Source organism: Callorhinus ursinus, unplaced genomic scaffold, assembly GCF_003265705.2.
Source record: "Callorhinus ursinus isolate GAN/ISIS: 27379988/994484 unplaced genomic scaffold, GSC_fseal_2.0 scaffold12, whole genome shotgun sequence".
NCBI lineage: Eukaryota > Metazoa > Chordata > Mammalia > Carnivora > Otariidae > Callorhinus > Callorhinus ursinus.
The window spans coordinates 68078926-68091347 of record NW_027397074.1 but is presented as its reverse complement, the minus strand read 5'-3'; positions in this window follow the sequence as shown (position 1 = coordinate 68091347).

Here is a 12422-nt window from a genome sequence, read left to right as displayed (position 1 = left end):
AATGAATTTTGAAAAAGCATGTGAATGAAAAAGCTTAGGAGGGACACCTGGGTGGCTCAGTCATTAAGTGTCTGCCTTAGGCTCAGGTCATGATCCCAGGGTCCTGGGATTGAGTCCCGAGTCCGGCTCCTTGCTCAGCGGGAAGCCTGCTTCTCCCTCTCCCTCTGCCTGCCACTCCCCCTGCTTGTGCTCTCTCGCTCTCTCTCTCTCTCTCTGACAAATAAATAAATAAAATCTTAACAAGAAAAAAAAGTGTCCTGGGGCACCTGGGTGGCTCAGTTGGTTAGGCGTCTGCCTTCGGCTCGGGTCATGATCCCAGGGTCCTGGGATTGAGCCCTGCATTGGGCTCCCTGCTCAGCGGGGGGCCTGCTTCTCCCTCTGCCTGCCATTCCCCCTGCTTGTGCTCTTGCTTGCTCTCTGACAAATAAATAAATAAAACCTTAAAAAAAAAAAAGCCTAGGCGTGTAGCAACATTTATGACTCCTGAAGATCAAGTGATTTCTGTTTATCATCATTGCTGCCTAACCTGATCAATATCTTGTTTCCTAAAGGTAAAAGGAAGCTAGGTTCCAAATTTATGAGTTGTAATCCATCTACTTCCCTGTGTAATAAAACCTAAATTTATAGTCCCTATTTAAGAATTCTGTTCTCTAAGAACATTATTTTTTGTTACTGATTCCTAGAGACTGAATGAGTTTGCACTCATTTTCAGTAGGCAGAGCAGTTTAAATGCAACAACTCTGTGAAAGAGGATTATTGTGGGTTTTTAGTGGATTCTCCTGTGTCCTCCACAGAGTAGATAGTAAATGAAAGAAAACATATTAATGTATTTCAGGACTTTGTCATTTCTTTCATCAGCGTTTGTTCAGGAAAGATCTGCCAAAGAACAGCTTCAGTAGCGTGCTTTTTGGGAAAGAGGAGGGTAGAATAAAAGGGCTAAAAGTATTTTGAGCTCATGAGAGTTACTGCTTCAAACTGTGTTGAGTCATCTGAGCCGTAAGTCCAATAGGAGGGCTGTTGTATTTGAAATTCATGTTTTGTTCTTCAGGAAGACTTACCTAGTTTTCCACTTCCTTGCCTGTTGTTCTGATAAGATTTTCCCTTCTTTTATGTTTGTTGCACAAATGTAACAGTTAAAAAAAGAAGAAAGAAAAATTAACCACAGTCTTAGCACATCAATTGTCTTTAGTATTCTGTGTTCCCTTCCAGTGCTTGTCTGCATAAATATGTATTCTGATATACCTGTACGTAATCACCCATAATGTAATCTTGTTTTTGGTGTTTTAAACGTTTGCAGTCAGACAAGACAGCCTCACAGGGATGGTAGGAACAAGTGATGATCTGGTGTGAGGATGGAAAGACCAGAAATAAGTAAGGGTGGCAATTGCCTCCTGTTTTGAAGCCACCCTGCTGCCATCACGGTTGTGATGCTGTGTGGTACGCAGTGCGCCCAGGTTCAGAGTATCGGAGTGTAGTATTAGTTGACATTGAGGCTTAACTCACAGTAAGTGAAGGGGCCTGTGAGTAGGGAAATCTTTAGACTGGTTATATTATGAGCTGTAGAACTGTTGCCATTTTCCTTTTCCTCAGTTATGCCCATTAAAGAGGTGTGTCTACTAGAGAATTAGGCTCAGATGGGGGAACAAGCAGCCAAGTATCATTCTCAGTCTGACAGGTGAATTTTAGGAAATCTCTAAACTTGGCCTCTGCACCTGTAAGACTCAAGTGATGTAGACAGTGATGGGAAAAACCACTTAGAAATGGAAAACAACTTACTGGTTACTCTGCTAATGTGATGGAAATTGCCAAATGGAAAATGAATGAATGCAAAAAAAAAATACAGTTGGATTGTTTGCCACAAGTTTATTATTCAATAAATTTTCTGTGGTTTGAAAAAAAAAAAGCCTAGGAAAATTTAGGGTGAAGAGATCCTGTTTCCTCATCTTAACAAAGGCTGCGGACTATCTGGTCATTGATTTCTGTAGGTAAAAATAATCAAAAGGGAAACTAACTCAAAGCATAGATTTCGGGGAGGGGGGTAGGGGGATGGGTTAGCCCGGTGATGGGTATTAAGGAGGGCACGTACTGCATGGAGCACTGGGTGTTATATGCAAACAATGAATCGTGGATCACTACACCAAGAACTAATGATGTATGGTGACTAACATAACAATAAAATAAAATAAAAAATAAAAAAATAAAAGCTGAGTACCACTTCAAAAAACAAAAACAAAAACATAGATTTCAAAAAGTTTTCTCTTTCCGAGCTGTCCACTAAGTTATGTCCATCCAACAATTAGGATAAATCCACGTGTGGACATTTTGTTCCCTCTTTCCTTCATGGAATCATAAAATTATTAAATATTAAGACCCAGAGGAAGTCTTTCTTCCTGTCCTTTTGTCTTGGCGATCACAGTGGACTGAGAGAGGGGAGCACAGGTCAGGTGTGACCCAGCCAGGCACAGAGCAGAGTGAGCTTCCTGCTGCTTGGCAAGTGGCCGCAGGAGCTCCAAGAAGGGGCGGGTGTCTTGCTGTCATATCAGGGAGATGGAAGTTGAGGTGGAGGGCCTGGAAGGCAATGGGGTTCTCCTGACTTCTGTGCTATTTTCATTCATAATTGCAACACCTACTTCCCCCCTCTTCCGTGTGTGGCTACACACACACATGCCCTACGTTACATATATGTGTACACACGGGCACATTCTCTCTCTTCCTGTCAGGCTGACACCTTTCCCCCAGACACAGATGCCCAGACATTTCTGCTGCCAGCCGACTAACTGCATGGCTCTGTTCCGAGTCCACTAGTGGAGGGCAAGGGGACCGCCCTGCTGCCTCTTGTCCCAGCCAAGAAGGGCAGAAGCTGCTGTTGGGAATGACAGTCTGGTCAGAATTCTCCTGTCCCTTCCCCATAGCGGTGATGGCCCAGGCTGTCCTGAGTCCTTCCCTGCACCCAACTCCAACCTCCAGAGCCTCCCAACCCTCCGCCCCAAGCCTGATGGGTCCTGAAAGGCAGCTAAATCCACTCAGTTTGTCAGGCTCCCAACTCTCTCATTTGGCCCTGGCAACTTCCCTAGTCCCCCAACTATGGTTCTTTTGTAAACTGAAATATCATTTCCTGATGTCATAGCATTCAATGTTTTGCCTCTCAACTGATAAGCATGTTCTGTCTAGAGAACCTCCTGTACTGTTCTTAAAAATTATTACAAATGAAAAAAAAAGTATTACGAACATTTTACTTATTCATTTATTTCCACTGTTACATTGTAATCACTTTGAGAGGAAGGGTTCTTTTAAGATTTAAAAATATATTATCTTGGGACGCCTGGGTGGCTCAGTCGGTTAAGCGGCTGCCTTCGGCCCGGGTCATGATCCCAGGGTCCTGGGATTGAGTCCCACATCGGGCTCCTTGCTCAGCAGGGAGCCTGCTTCTCCCTCTCTCTCCCTCTGCTTGTGCTCTCTCTGTCAAATAAAATAAAATCTTTAGAAAAGAAAAAATAAATAAAAATAAAAATATATGGGGCGCTGGGTGGCTCAGTCGTTAAGCGTCTGCCTTCGGCTCGGGCGCCTGGGTGGCTCAGTTGGTTAAGCGTCTGCCTTCGGCTCAGGTCATGATCCCAGGGTCCTGGGATCGAGTCCCACATCGGACTCCCTGCTCAGCGGGAAGCCTGCTTCTCCCTCTCCCACTCCCCCTGCTTGTGTTCCTGCTCTCGCTGTCTCTCTCTGTCAAATAAATAAATAAAATCTTTAAAAAAATTAAAAATAAAAATATATTATCTTTTTTAAAAAGATTTTTATTTATTTATTTGCAAGAGAGCGACAACGACAGAGATCATGGAGGGAGAGAGAGAAGCAGACTCCTGGTTGAGCAGGGAGCCCGATGTGGGGCTCAATCTCAGGACCCTGAGATCATGACCTGAACCAAAGGCAGATGCTTAACCGACTGAGCCACCCAGGCACCCCTCTTTTTTTTTTTTAAAGTAGTCTCTATGCCCAGTGTGGAGCTCAATGTGGGGCTTGACCTCATGACCCTGAGATCAAGACCCTGAGATCAAGACCTGAGCCAATATCAAGAGTTGGATGCTTAATCGACTGAGCCACCCAGGTACCCCCCAAAATATATTATCTTTTTAATCTGTGCCTTGTACAAACCAGATGCTCAGTGGTTCTCTATTGATCAATCAGTCTCTTATCACACACAGGCAGTAAAGATCAGTGAGCCTCCAGAGCTCACTAAATACTTGAGGTAAACTAAACTCTTACCCTCTCTGCCTGTCCCACCCACATCATCAAACCCAGGCTGGGCCACTGCCCAGCCCACAGCAATGGGCAAATCTCTTCCTCTCTCCAGCCTCAGGGTTCTCTCCATTAAAATAAGCAGACTGGGCGCCTGGGTGGCTCAGTTATACAGCGTCTGCCTTCAGCTCAGGTCGTGATCCCGGGGTCCTGGGATCGAGGCCCACGTCAGGCTCCCTGCTCCGCGGGAAGCCTGCTTCTCCCTCTCCCACTTCCCCTGCTTGTGTTCCCTCTCTCTCTCTCTTTCTGTCTAATAAGTAAATAAAATCTTTAAAAAAACAAACAAACAGACTGAGCTGCGTAATGCTCTAACGTTCCTTTTGGCGGATTAACTCAGTGCTGTTATGGTGTCCGGTCAGCCTCTTATCCTCCGACTTCTGGAATAAATTCATAGTTGTCCCCTGACTCTTCTGTCTCTGCAAAACAGGGAGAAGTCACGGAAAAAGAAAAAGAAAGGGATGTAGAGAATCTCCTTTCACAGAAAAGAAAATGTCAGCTTAGGGACTCATGCAAAATGGGGGGCGCCCAGAAGATTGAGCTTGGTGTGTAATAGGACATGAAGAGTCCAGGGGGCTCTGCGTGTGTGCATCAGGCCAGGGGTGTACACACTCGGGAGCCTTCACACTATCAGTGGCTCTCAGCCTGTTGATGTTCTCATTGTCAACGTGACTCCTGCTACCCCAGAGTACCTGGGTGTGTGCCTTTCAAAGCCTCCTGGTACAGGTTACTTAGTCAAGAGGCATGTGACTGTTGTTGTTTTGTGTACCTGAAACTGTGTGTGGGGCTCGTCACTACAGGAAATTCAAATTCTTTGGTTGGATTAGTGAATCACCCAGTAAATAGTGGACATAGGCTACCTGCAGTTCCCTTACTTCTGCCAAGCCAGGAAAGGAGGAAGTAACCAGAGGCCAGCACACCTGAGCAGCCCCTTCCCACGGAGGGAATGCATTGTGAAATTATCCCCTGAGGACGAGACATCATTTATGAGGTCCCTGGTGAGAAGGGCACGAAGTCAGAATCATTCCACAATCTGGAGACAATGGCCTGGAACCAAGCCCAGTAACCAACCTTGCATTGCCAAGCTCTCAAGTTGCATTGCCTGATTGACCAAGGAAAGGACATTTTCCACACAAGAATGAGAAGTTGCTGCTCTCGTCAGAGCCCAGATTTCAACAAACCTTACTCCTGAGGCTGGGCTCCCCTGACTTATCAGGGCAAAACAGGGCTGGTCCTAGCTTCGGGGAGGATGTTGTCTTCCCCCAGGCTGCTGTCCACCACTGGAGGTGGATTTCCTCCTGGAAGGATGGGCTCACCTTCTAACCCCTTCTCAGGAATATATATTCCTGAGAATATATATTCCTCTCAGGAAAGTCATATTCCTGCTCCCAAAGCAGGAAGCTCATCAATATATATACCTCTGATTCTTTTGGCTGCTTTTCCCAACCTGGGACATCTAATCATGTCAGAACACATAGCAGTCCCTCTTCTGCCCTCTTGCTTGTCTGAAAAAGGTCAAACCCAGCTCTGCTGCTAGGCTCCTTGCATTTTCTGATTAAGTCTCCTTTCTCACACACCTGCGGTCCACTTATCCTCATGTGTCCCCATGCTCTCTTTTAAAATTCATACGCTAAGTTCCAGAAGAGGCACGGATTTGGCGCTGTCATTCTTCTATTAAAGATTTCTTATTGGGGTGCCTGGGTGACTCAGTCAGAACAGCATGCAACTCTTGATTTCAGGGTTGTGAGTTCAAGCCCCACATTGGGTGTAGAGATTAGTTAAATAAATAAAACTTAAAAAAAAGATTTCTTGTTTTTCTTATCAATTTTCCAAGTTCTTGCTATATTAAGAAGTAAAGCTCTTTCTTACTGTATTATTGTATAAAAAGTATTTCCCTATTTGCTTTTAATTTTGTTGATGACTATTTTCCTCTTTTTTATACTCATTTATTCAACAACTATTTATTAAGCATCACTAAGAATAAGCACTGGGCAAGGCATCTTGGAGGCTGAACTACTCGCCTTTAGGACCCTTCCTCCCCTTACCCTCCAATTATTCAACTTCCAGATCTAGAAGCTTGATAGTATAGTCATACTTTTGGTTGATAAGGCTCTGGGCCTTATCACTTAAATTTATATATAGCTCACATAAGTAATAAAAGGGTAAAAATTAATTTAAAATGTATAACATATGGTTAATATAATAACTCACTGTGACTAAAACTCACATGAGATTGACCTATAAACAACTTATTAATTAACTTCCATTTATTAGGGACACCTAATAAATTAATAAGTTAAGCATCTGCCTTCGGCTCAGGTCACGATCCCAGCGTCCTGGGATCAAGCCCTGCTCAGTGGAAAGCCTGCGCTAGGAAAATCATATAGATGGGGTGGAGTGGGGTGTCGATAGGGGATGAAAAAGATTCTAACACAAATGGACATCATTTACACATTTGCAGGAATGTCAGATTAACTCGTTTTAGGACACCAGAAAGCCATGTTAGATCATGGGGAGGGGAGGCGAGGGGAACAAAGCATTGGAGGTGGTGGGGAGTGGGGAGGGAGGGGGATGGATAGTGCTATGGGACACTAGGCGTCTAGGGGTTGAGAATATCTGGGGCCAGATCAGGGGCACAGTGAGAGCAGAGGTCCCGGGGAAGGCAACAGCCTTAGAAGAGGAGCTTTCCCATCAGTTTTACCCAAGGAGTAACTCTGGGGACAGGCCACACATGTGGATTCCCCGAAGGCAGGGGTTCCCACTCTTCTGACACTAAGGACTCTTTAAACTAGCCTCATCTGTAAATCCACGTTTCAATTTTGTTGATCCCCCAATTGGCTAGTTAGAGGTGCTGATTAACAAGTGAGAACTGGGGCACCTGGGTGGCTCAGTCGTTAAGCGTCTGCCTTTGGCTCAGGTCATGATCCCGGGGTCCTGGGATCGAGCCCCGCGTTGGGCTCCCTGCTCAGCAGGAAGCCTGCTTCTCCCTCTCCCACTCCCCCTGCTTGTGTTCCCTCTCTTGCTGTGTCTCTGTCAAATAAATAGATAAAATCTTTAAAAAGAAAAAAACAAGTGAGAATTAATAATAATGTATTCATTCACTTCAACATCTACCGTATGCTCTAAGGTTTGTGCTCTAAGGTGGTGATACAACCTGAAGGCTGTGCATTCTCTATGCTTCAGCAGCTTAAATAATTCTAGTCAAAATTAAATCACTTGACATTTCAGTTCACCTAGGAACCCTAATGAGAGGGAGGGTATGGGTTATATCAGGATTTTTTAAATACTGAGTACTCCACACGTTCAGAGAAACTTCTCTAGTAATGAACCCTGGGGAAGTTACCATATAATCTAGCAACTGTACACTCTAAATGGGTGGATTTTACTGTATGTGAATTGTACCTCCATAGTTTAAAAAAAAAAGTCTCAAGTCCTAATGACTAATGATGTTGAACATCTTTTCATATGTATATTGGCTATTTGTATCTCTTCTTCAGAGAAATGTCTTTCCATTCCTTTACTCATCTCTAAATTGGATTGTCTTTTTGTTATTAAGTGGTAAGAGTTCTTACATGTTTTGGATACAAGTCCCTTATCAGATACATGGTTTGGAAATATTTTCTTTCATTCCATGGGTACTCTCACTTTTATTTTTATTTTTTAAAATTTATTGGGGGGGTGCTCTGACTTTTATTTTATTTTTTTATTTTTTTTATTTTTTAAGTTTTTTTTTTTAAGATTATTTATTTATTTGAGAGAGAAAATGAGATAGAGAGAGAGCATGAGAAGGGAGAGGGTCAGAGGGAGAGGCAGACTCCCTGCTGAGCAGGGAGCCCAATGTGGGCCTCAATCCTGGGACTCCAGGATCATGACCTGAGCCGAAGGCAGTCGCTTAACAACTGAGCCACCCAGGAGCCTGGGTGCTCTGACTTTTAAATGCTAGTCTGGCTAAGTATAAATTTTAGTTTGCTAGTTATTTGTTCTTAGACATTTAAAATACTATTCCTTTGTCATCCAGCTTATGTTAATGATAGAAGATGAGGACTCCTGTCATTCGTTGCTTCTGGACAATTCTCAGCCGCCATCTCTAAGAATATTTCCTCTCTTTAGTCTATTTTCTTTTTTTTTTTTTAGATTTTTTATTTATTTATTTGAGAGAGAGAGAATGAGAGATAGAAAGCACGAGAGAGAAGAGGGTCAGAGGGAGAAGCAGACTCCCCGCCGAGCAGGGAGCCCGATGCGGGACTCGCCGGGATCATGACCTGAGCCGAAGGCAGTCGCTTAACCAACTGAGCCACCCAGGCGCCCCTCTATTTTCTCCTCATAGAATGCCAGTTAGTCCTGGCATTAGTCATTCTGGTCACCATCTCTCTTAACTTTTCCTTCACGTTTTTCATTTTCCTGTCCATCTCTGCTGCCTTCTGTGTAATTTCTTAGATTTTTTTTTTTTTTTTAGTTCACGAATTTTGCCTTCCATTCTATCTAATCTGCGGTTTAACTTGCTTGCGTAGTTTTGAATGTTGATTATTAAGGCTTTCATCTCTTGACGCCCCTCAATTTGACTTGGTTTTCAAACCTCCTTTATCTTTTTTGATAGCATATGGTCCTTTTCTCAGGTTTTCAGTTTCTTCTTGTTTTCCTCCAAACATTTAAAACATTCTTATTTTTTACGCTATACCTAATAATTCCATTATCAGAAGATGGAAAAGGTCTTACAAGCTGTTTATTGTATATGATGATATTTGCTCACAGAGGCTTCTTTCTCTGTTTTGTTTTGTTTGTATTTGAGCTTTACTTGTCCAAACTTTTTCTGAGGGAATCCTATGGAACCTGGGGTGAGGGGTAGCTCCTCCCAAGAAACTTTGTGCAAAGCTTTTTTAAAGAAACACCATTTGGGACTCCTGGGGGGCTCAGTGGGTTAAGCGGCTGCCTTTGGCTCGGGTCATGATCCCAGGGTCCTCGGATTGAGTCCCACCCACATCGGGCTCCTTGCTCAGTGGGGAGCCTATTTCTCACTCCCCCTGCTTGTGTGCTCTCTCTCTCTCTGAACAAATAAATAAATGGAATCTTAAAAAAAAAAAAAGGAAAGAAAGAAAGAAACACTAATCATGGGGATGCCTGGGTGGCTCATTACGTTCAGTGTCTGCCTTTGGCTCAGGTCATGATCCCAGGGTCCTGGGATGGAGTACCACATCGGGCTCCCTGCTCAAGAAGGAGCCTGTTTCTCCCTCTGCTGGCCACTCCCTCCACTTGTTCTCCTCTGACAAATAAAAAAGTAAAATCTTAAAAAAAAAAAAAAGAACTGCCAATCATGAGTCACCGCGGTGACTCAGTCAGTTAAGTGTGCAACTCTTGGTTAGGGCTCACGTTATGAGGTTAAGTGTCTGACTCTTGGTTTCAGCTAAGGTCATGATCTCATGGGTCGTGGGACTGAGCCCCATAAGAGGCCCCTCACTTACCCGGGAGTCTGCTTGAAGATTCTCTCCCACTAGGGCATGCTCAAGCATGCACACTCTCTCTCTCAAATAAATAAAATCTTTGGGGGAAAAAAAAAAGAACCACCAATCTTTCCAAATTTTTGTTAATGTTCCCTCTTGTATTTTCCCAGACATCAGTCTGGGAACAGAAGGCTAGCTGGAGACAAAGCATAAGCTGACACCCTGCAACCTCCCCCCACCTGCCACTCCTGGGTGGGACATGTGTGACATTCTTCCAGGAAGTTCCCAACTATCTTAATGTTAATGCCTTACTAGAGGGGTAAACAACCTTAACTTGAATATGGCAAGGCCTCCAGTATCCTGTAAGTCTTCTTTAACATATAAAAATACTTTTGAAACCTTCCTTTTCCTTACCTCCCCCAGCCCCATAGTATATAATCAGCCACCCCTCACAACCCTGGTGCAGCTCTTTCTGCCCCCAGGTCCTGTCCCTGTGCTATAATAAACTACCATTTTGCACCAAAGACGCCTCAAGAATTCTTTCTTGGTCGTCGGCTCCGGACTCCACCCCACTGAACCTCACCTATATCCCAAAACTTCATCAAGACCAAACATAGTATACATTTTATTCTCATATTCACCTAAAGCATGTGATTGCAAATTCCCGTGGGAAAATTTTTTCAAGTCTTGAATGTACACAGAGAAGGATACATATCTCTGATCCCTCCCTTTGCTAATGGCCTGATTTCTCTTGGCCCACCTTCCTTGAGAGCACAGCCCTGAGGGCCCCAACTCTTAGCCAGGTTTGACTATTGAGATTAGTCAACATCCACAGGACAGCCTCAGCTTCAAGGTCACTTACAAATTCTGGTTTCCAGATTCTCTGTTCTTAGTTTTGTATATTTGCCTTCTGCCTCTGTAGAGTTCCCTTTCTTTTTTTCTTCAAGCTCTGCTATGCATTTAAAAGAATGTTTATGTTTTTGGTGTTTTGTATTTGGAAGAGTGTCCTATTACCGAGTTCTTATATGGCCTGAAATAGAACTCCCAGGGGAAATCCCCCCCCCGCCCCTGCACAAATAAACACGTGATTTCTAGTGTTTGCAGCCCCACTGAAGAGTTTATCCATGTGCTCCAGAGGATGAGTTAATCAGACAATGGAATTTTTATTGCTGTTAGATGTTAGATGTATGACCTCACCAGGTAATGTAGAACATTGACCCAACAAAAAGCATCACCCTTAAGAAGGGTTTGAGAAAGTGAAGTCAGGGTGGCTCCGTCAGTTAAGCGTCTGCCTTTGGCTCAGGTCATGATCTCCGGGTTCTGGGATGGAGCCCCACATGGAACCCCACATCGGGCTCCCCACTCAGTGGGGAGCCTGCTTTTCCCTCTCCCTCTGCCTGTACTCTCTCTTTCTGTCAAATAAATAAATAAATAAATTTTTAAAAGTGAAATCAGTGCTAAATCTTTCGAGTAGTCAGGAGGGCGCCATTAGAGACAAAGGCTGGTATTTCTGAGACCCTTAAATCAATCCCCATCCACCTAACTCTCCTATGTGGGGCTCTGGAGGAAGACATGGGAAGCAGAGTACCTGGCATACAGTAAGTGCCCAATAAATACTTGCTGGCTAATGTTGAATGTATAACTGAGTCATTGTGTCACAAGACAACTCCTTGATTTTCTGCAGTAAATTTCCCTATTAATCCAAAGAGTCCCCAGGCCAGTGTTGGAGAATGAGTTTGTTAAAACACTGATACAGAGAAACAAAGCACATTGGGGTGGTTTGAACAGACAGTCATTTCCAATTAATCAAAGTACAGGGTGTCCTTGGGGCTGAATGATGGAAAAAAAAAATGGGCCACTCCAAAACTTACATATGAATTCTGAAGTATCACCTAACATGCATGGAGCACTTGTTACATACCATTGTTATTCTGAGTTCTCTCCATGTATCAATTTGTTTAATCCTCCTAACCACCTCAGAAGCTGGGTATTGTTACAAGAGACAGAGAAATTAAGTAACTTGCTAATGAAAGATGGAGTTGGAATTCCAACCCAGGCAGTGCAGCCCAGGAGTTCATGTGCTAAGCCATCAGGCCATAGTGCCTCAGCTGGGACCCGGGTTCTTCTGCACAGAGCTGCATACTGTTCCATAAACACGTCTTGTGAAGCCTCTGGGCCTTGCCTGTGCTCTTCTCAACACTTGAAATGACATGTTCTTATTTACCCCAAAGATACAAATGTAGGGATCCGAAGGGGCACCTGCACCCTGATGTTTATAGCAGCAATGTCCACAATAGCCAAACTGTGGAAAGAGCCCAGATGTCCACCAACAGATGAATGGATAAAGAAGATGTGGTACACACACACACACACACACACGCACACACGATGGAATATTACTCAGCCATCAAAAAAAAAAAGAAATCTTGCCATTTGCAACCACGTGGGTAGAACTAGAGGGTATTATGCTAAGTGAAATAACTCAATCAGAGAAAGACAATTATATGATTTCATTCATATGTGGAATTTAAGAAACAAAACAGGGAAGCATAGGGAAAGGGAGGGAAAAATAAAACAAGATGAAATCGGAGAGGGAGACAAACCATAAGAGACTCTTAATCATAGGAAACAAACTGAGGGTTGCTGGAGGGGAGAGGGGTAAATGGGTGATGGACATTAAGAAGGGCACATGAT